The sequence below is a fragment of the Cebus imitator genome, unplaced genomic scaffold (genome assembly GCF_001604975.1).
Source record: "Cebus imitator isolate Cc_AM_T3 unplaced genomic scaffold, Cebus_imitator-1.0 Scaffold289, whole genome shotgun sequence".
Lineage (NCBI taxonomy): Eukaryota > Metazoa > Chordata > Mammalia > Primates > Cebidae > Cebus > Cebus imitator.
Window position 1 is genome coordinate 1372586 of NW_016107604.1, and position 8199 is coordinate 1380784.

The following is an 8199-nucleotide window of genomic DNA, read 5'->3' on the forward strand; positions in this document are numbered from 1 at the left end:
TTTTTGAGATGGAGTTTCACTCTTGTTGTCCAAGCTGAAATGCAATCGTGTGACCTCGGCTCACTGCAACCTCTGCCTCCAAGTTCAAGCAATTCTCCTGCCTCAGCCTTTCGAGTAGCTGGGATTACAGGCGCCCGCCACCACGCCCAGTTAATTTTTTGTATTTTTAGTACAGATGGGGTTTTGCCATGTTGACCAGGTTGGTCTTGAACTCCAGACCTCAGGTGATCTGCCTGCCTCAGCCTCCCAAAGTGCTGGGATTACAGAAGTGAGACACCATGCCCGGCTGCTAAATCTCTTATTTAACTCACAGAGGCTCTGCTTCTCTGATCAAACCCCAATGACCAGTACATTGTGATGAATGAATGAAATGATCCATGTAAAGCACTCATTACAGTGCCTGGAATGAAGTTAAGTACCCAGCACCTGTGGGCCTGTATTGTCATAGTCCCCATCTTCATGGGATTAGCAGCTCCATTCTCCAGGGCATTACAGAATGCATTTGGCTCCTCTTCCACCTGACAGTGAATCCACATATTTAAATTCTTTTTTTTTTTCTGAGACAGAGTCTCCTTGTGTCAGCCAGGCTGGAGTGCAGTGGTGTGATCTCTTTTCACTTCAACCTCCGCATTCCAGGTTCAAGCGATTCTCCTGCCTCAGCCTCCCGAGTAGCTGGGAGCACAGGTCTCTGCCACCATGCTCAGCTAATTTTTCTTTTTTGGTATTTTTAGTAGGGATGGGTTTCCATCATGTTGGCCAGGCTGGTCTCAAACTCCTGACCTCAAGTGACCTGCCGACCTCAAGTGACCTGCCCACCTCAGCATCCCAAAGTGCTGGGATTACAGGCGCCAGCTACCATGTCCAGCCTAAATCCATATTTTTAAAGGCTTTTAAATATAGAATGATCTGTCAAGTGAAACCTTATGAGGGATACTGGACTAAGTGATTGGGACATATTATCTCATTTAATCATCTTCACGAACACTCTAGGAATTTTCCAGATGAGGATACTGAAGCTCATCCCAAGGTGACATAACAGAAGGTATGTCAATCGAAGTTTGTTAATGACCCAGGGGTCTCTTGGACTACCTATAGTTAGTTGGGTTTTGTAGTAATATGCAATTTCTTTTTTTTTCTTTTGAGACAGAGTCTTGCTCCGTCGCCCAGGCTGGAGTGCAGTGGCGTGATCTTGGCTCACTGCAACCTCCACCTCCTGGGTTCAAGAAATTCTCCTGCCTCAGTCTCCTGAGTTGCTGGGACTACAGGCATGTGTCACCACGCCTGGATAATTTTTGGTATTTTTAGTAGAGACGGGGTTTCACCATGTTACCCAGGCTGGTCTCGAACTCCTGACCTCATGATCCACCTGCCTCAGCCTCCCAAAGTCCTGGGATTACAGGCTGAGTGACCGCATCTGGCCAGTGATATGCAATTTCTAACTTGCATATTTAGTTTTTCTTAAAGTGTTAAACACAATTTATGAATATTATTAGTTATGCTATTTATAAATCTGGTAATTGTTGTATAAAATAAGAGCAATTACTTTCATTTGTTCTTTGATTAATAGTAAACGCAATTCAAACAGATTAAAATCACTTTAAACAATTAATCCCATTTATAAACTTATTTAATTCCCTTTTTAAACTACACTCATAAATTTAATATATTAGAACTTTTCAAGCCCTTCAAATGCCTGACAAGGCATAAGTATAATCCTAACAAACAAAATTTTACCAGTTAGTTAAATTACTCTAGATGATAAATTAAGCCTATAAATTTGTTGAATCTTGAGCTCTCATAAACATTTCAATATTGTTGATACATTTATGAAAATCTCTTTTGGGAGGCCGAGGCGGGTGGATCACTTGAGGTCAGGAGTTCGAAACCAACCTGTCCAACATGGCGAAACCCCATCTCTACTTAAAATACAAAATTAGCCAGGCATGGTGGTGCATGCCTGTAATCCCAGCTACTTGGGAGGCTGAGGCAGGAGAATCGCTTGAACCCGGGAGGCGGAGGTTGTAGTGAGCCAAGATCGTGCTACTGCACTCCAGCCTGGGCAACAAGAGCAAAACTCCATCTCAAAAAAAAAAAAAAAAAAAAAGAAGAAAAGAAAATCTCTTATACTTTTCGGTGTGAAATAAGTCTAAATCAATTGTTCAAGGCTAATCTAACACATTTCTTAAAATGCTAGATTCTCTTAAACATACAAAGAAATTGTTTTTAGTTTATACAAAGCATTATCACTATGGCTATTTACTTCATCATATCATTCTAAATTCTCCCCAAGGTTGAAAAGTCACTTACTCAAATAAAGGTGGTAGATTTATTATATCAGGTAAATTGAGCTGAAGTCAGAAGGTGGCTTTCTCCCTCAGGATGTGTTTGTATAGTTAGACCAAGACCCAGACATAGGATTTAAGAACCTCAGATTTTCTGAATGATTCTACCTTAGTCACAGGGTATACAAGGAACCCCCCATTTTTTTTTTTTTAATGAATGGTCATAGCAGCTTTCTTTGTAATAGCCCAAAACTGAATACAAACCAAATGTCCATCAACAGATCAACAGACAAATTGTAATATATTCATACAATAGAATATTACTCAGCAATAAAAAAGAAAGAACTACTGATACACACGGCAATAGGGATGGATCTCAAAATCATTATGCTACATGGAAAAGACCAAGCCAAAAAGAATCCACACCATATAATTCCTTTTATATTAAATTCTAAACAATGCAAGCTAATCTGTAGTGACAGAAAGCAGACGGGGGTTCAAGGAGAAGAGGGAGAGACCACCATGGGGGGATAGACATGTTCATTACCTTGAGGGCAGACATGAATTTAGGGGACTATACATATATCAAAACTTACACTTTTTTTTTTGAGATGGAGTTTTGCTCTGTTATCCAGGCTGGAGTGAAGTGGCGCAATCTCGGTTCACTGCAACCACCGCCCTCCAGGTTCAAGTAGTTTCCTGCCTCAGCCTCCCAAGTAGCTGGAGCTATAAGCATGTGCCGCCACACCCGGCTAATTTTTATATTTTTATTAGAGATGGATTTTAGCCATGTTGGCCAGGGTGGTCTCGAACTCCGGATCTCAGGAGATCCACCCGCCTCAGCCTCTCAAAGTGGTAGGATTACAGGCGTGAGCCATCGCGCCCGGCCTTAAAACTTATACTTTAAATAGAGGCAATTTATTGTTATGACAATAAACTTGGTTTTAAAAAACGAATGAACCACCTCTTATTTTTCTTACAAAATTAGTCACAATAATTTTATTTATAGCAAATAAATAAAATTGTTATTTTTTTTGAGACGGAGTCTCGCTCTTGTCCCCCAGGCTGGAGTGCAATGGTGCAATCTCGGCTCACTGCAACCTCCGCCTCCTGGGTTCAAGCAATTCTCCTGCCTCAGCCTCCTGAGTAGCTGGGATTACAGGTAGGTATTTGCCACCATGCCCTGATAAGTTTTTTTTTAATTTTTAGTAGAGACAGGGTTTCACCATGTTGGCCAGGCTGGTCTCAAACTCCTGTCTTCAGGTGATCTCCTGCCTCGGCCTGTAATCTCAAAATACTGGTATCACAGGTGTGAGCCACCATGCCCAGCCAATATGGTGTTTTATGACTGCTCTCAAGTCTTGTTTTTTTGTTTTGTTTTGATTTTTGAGATGGAGTCTCACTCTGTCACCCAGGCTGGAGTGCAGTGGTGCAATCTTGGCTCACTGCAACCTCCACCTCCCTGGTTCAAGCAATTCCCCTGCCTCAGCCTCCAGAGTAGCTGGTATGACAGGAACATGCCACCATGCCCAGCTACTTTTTTCGGTATTTTTGGTAGAGACGGTGTTTCATCATGTTGACCAGACTGGTCTTGAATTCCTGATCTCAGGCCATCTGCCCAGCTCGGCCTCCTAAAGTGTTGGGATGACAGGAGCACACCAACACGCCCAGCTAATTTTTGTATTTTTAGTAGAGATGGGGATTCCACCATGTTGGCTAGGATGGTCTCGGCCGATGTGGTCCTTCCGAGCTTTATTCTTCCTAACCCTATGATTTTAAAATGTCTTCATATCTTCATTTGAATTGTCAGTAAAAATGCTGAAGAGAACTGAGCAAGGATAAATATGACATTAGAGATTCCCACCTTAGTTGGTGTTAATTCATTACTTAAAACTCATTTAGGCTGGGCGTGGCGGCTCACGCCTGTAGTCCCAACACTTTGGGAAGCCGAGGTGGGCAGATCACTTGAGGTCAGGAGTTCGAGACTAGCCAGGCCAATATGGTGAAATCCCATCTTTACTAAAAATACAAAAATTAGCCAGGCATGGTGGTGAGAACCTGTAATCCCAGCTAGTCAGAAGGCTGAGGCATGAGAATCACTTGATCCAGGGAGGCGGAGGTTGCAGTGAGCCAAGATCGGGCCAGTGCACTCCAGCCTGGACAACAGAGCTAGACTCTGTCTCAAAACAAACAAACCAAAAAAACCCTGTTAGTATCGTTATCTAATCAATTACAAATTTACCTAATTCTTCTTGAATGCCATTCATATTTCTACACTTTGTCCATGATATCATAAGACTGTCAAATGTCTTATTGTCAAGACACTTTGGCTGGGCACGGTGGCTCATACCTGTAATCCCAGCACTTTGGGTGGCTGAGGTGGGCAGATCACCTGAGTTCAGGAAATCGTGACCAGCCTGGCCAACATGGTGAAGCCCTGTCTCTACTAAAAAGACAAAAATTAGCCGGGCGTGGTGGAGGGTGCCTATAATCCCAGCTACTCGGGAAGTTGAGGCTGGAGAATTGCTTGAGGTGGAGGTTGCAGTGAGCTGAGAATGTGACATTGCACTCCAGCCTGGGGTACAAGAGAGAAACTCTGTCTCAAGAAAGAAAAGAAAGAGAGAGAGAGAGAGAGAGAGAGAGAGAGAGAGAGAGAAAGACACCTTACTTCTAGTACCTAATACAGTGCTAGACAGAATCTGGCATGTAGCAGGTATTCAGCCAAGAGTTAAATTAATGGACATCTCACAGCATTTCAGGACCACAAAGTGTATTCTGTGACATTTTATTCATCCTCCATTTCCATATATTTACCTCTAAGATCACATAAAGTATATCTGCTAAGCACTGGTTGGTAAGATAAGAGCAAAAGGTGACAGCTATATTACCATTAAGAGTAAAGAAGGCCAGGTGCAGTGACTCGTGCCTGTAACCCCAGAACTTTGGGGAGGCTTAGGAGGGAGGATCGCTTTAGCCTAGGAGTTTTGAGACCAATCTAGGTAACATAGTGAGACCCTGTCTCTACAAAAAAATTAAAAAATTAGTCAGATATGGTGGCATGCACCTATAGTCCCAGCTGCCCAGGAGGCTGAGGCGGGAGGATTGTTTAATCCTGGGAGAGTGAGGCTGCAGCCTGGAACCTGAGCAACAGAAAGAGACCTTGTCTCAAAAAATAAAAATAAAATAAAAGTACAGAGGTCTGCAATATATAGTACAGTCATGAATTTCAATTAACCACAGCTCTTTCACACATACTGTTCACCGAGATGGTCTTGAATCAAATATTGGTTTGTTTTGAGTATATTACGATTCTTTTTTCTCTGCCAGTTTGCTGAGTTTGGAAAACAAAAGGAGTTTCACTTTCAAGTCCAATGAGTTCACTATATTGGTTTTTAAAATTTTGTTTTTGTGACCGGGCACGGTGGCTCACGTCCATAATCCCAGCACTTTGGAAGGCCAAGGTGGGTGGATGGCCTGAGATCATGAGTTCGAGACCAGCCTGGCCAACATGGCAAAACTCTGTCTCTACTAAAAATACACAAAAATTAGCCAGGTGTGGTGGCGGTCACCTGTAATCTCAGCTACTTGGGAGGCGGAGGTTGCAGTGAGCAGAGATTGCGCCATTGCATTCTAGCCTGGGCGACAGAATGGGGCTCTGTCTCAAAAAAAAAAAAAAATTGTTTTTGTTTGATTTATTGCTTTTGCTCCTTAGTAAATTAGTTTAGTTCATTTTAATTTTGGTTCTCAGCTTATGCCAACATAAGTTTCATGGGAATTATTTTTAATTTCAAGATTTCTTCTGTGTACTTGAGGATGTCACAATTCTTCCATTTGATGTTTGACTTAAAAATTCAAGTAAAGTTTAATACAAAAAGGAAACAACTATCAGTGGGAGTGAAATTTGATTCTTAAAAATATCAATTGCTAAAAAATAATTGTATTTTTTCTTGTCTGTTTTGAATTTTCTTTTATTACATTGTGCCTTTAATCAGCCAAATGAACATTAAGTTGTATTTGGGTAGCAGTTTCTCAGTATGTGGTGATGTCGTGGGGGAAGTTGAATTAGTAGCATTTGAATTAGGACAGTTTGTTTGGTTTTGTTTTTTATTGCGTGAGACTGTCTGAAATTGCAGCACTTTAGCATACATAGCCTCTAGGTACTAATTGCCATAAGCAACTCTCAGACATTATGACAACCCAAAACATTCCCATCTATAACACATGTCCAAGTGTTCACTAGGTGGGGGCCCACCTGTTGAGGGCCATTGAGTAATAAATTCACCTGGTATTCACAATACCTAAATATTCTAATTTCAACTCTGCCGCTAGCTATAAGATGTGATCTGCCAGGCTCGGTACCTGTCATCCTAGCTCTTTGGGAGGCCGAAGTGGGCGCATCACTTGTGGTCAGGAGTTTGAGACCAGTCTGGCTAACAAGGTGAAACCCCCTCTCTACTAAAAATAAAAAACTTAGCCAGGTGTGGTGGCTGGTGCCTGTAATCCCAGCTACTCAAGGGGGGCTGAGGCAGGAGAATCGCTTGAACCCAGGAGGTGGTCACAGTGAGCCAAGACTGCACCACTGCACTCCAACCTGGGTAACAGAGTAAGACTCTGTCTCAAAAAAAAAAAAAAAAAAAAGATTTGATCTTCCAGTGTCTATATTTCTGTCTATTACAATTATGTGGTTGAATAATACCCTGGGGCACCAGGGCTATATATGACTTACTGGAGTCTGGGGAGCAGTTCACTTGAACCTTTTTACATACATAGGTTTTGCCTAATTTAGTAGAATTTTCTTCAGAGTTGAAAGAAGACAAACAAAAATAATAAATTTTCATTTAATTATTTGGTACTCAGGAATTAATAGGCCACCACCACCACCACTCCTGTCACTAGGTTGCTGTTAGATGGGAGTATCACTTGAAAGTTATTAATGAAATTGAATACAGATTATTATATCATTATGAGTTGATCACCTTTCATTTTCTTTTTTGTTTGTTTGTTTTGTTTTGTTTGAGATAGAGTCTCTGTCGCCCAGGCTGAAGTGCAATGCTGCAGTCTTGGCTCACTGTGACCTCCGCCTCCTGGGTCCAAGCGATTCTCCTGCCTCAGCCCCCTGGAGTAGCTGGGACTACAGGCACCCATCACCACACCCGGCTAATTTTTGTATTTTCAGTAGAGACGGGGTTTCACCATGTTGGCCACGCTGATGGTCTCAAACTCCTGACCTTGTGATCCGACTGCTTCGGCTCCCAAAGTGTTGGGATTACAGGCGTGAGCCACCCACTGTGCCCGGTCTGATCACCATTAATTTTCTTAAAGTTCCATTATGAAATTGGGGTATTATGTGGGTTGAATAACAAAAAGGAAACAAATATGAATGAAGCTACCTTTGTAATTCAATGTTGTTTTCAGTGAGTTGTCCATGGGGCCTCCACACATAAGGATACATTTTATTCTCATTATTTATTATCAGTATTTCAAAAATAGAGCAAAATTAGTCCCAGCTACTCAGGAGGCTGAGGCAGGAGGCCCACTTGAGCCCAGAAATTCAAGGCTGCCTGCAGTGTGCTATACAGTCTTCGAATAGCCACTGTACACCAGCCTGGGCCACATAGTAAAACTTCATCTCTTAAAAAAAAAAAAAAAAGCAAAGCAGAAAAGCAGAAAGAACAGGAAATTGAACATCCTTGTACTTGCCAACTAGTTTGAAAAATCATTAACTTTTTGCCATATTTGCTTCATTTCTGTACTGTTTTAAAGTACAAATATCGTGATGCTTAACTCCTAAAAACTTTAACATTAATTTCTGTCTTAGTTCACCAGGCATGGTGGTATACACCTGTAATCCCAGCTACTTGGGAGGCTGAGGCAGGAGAATTGCTTGAACGCGGGAGGTGGAGGTTGCAGTGAGTTG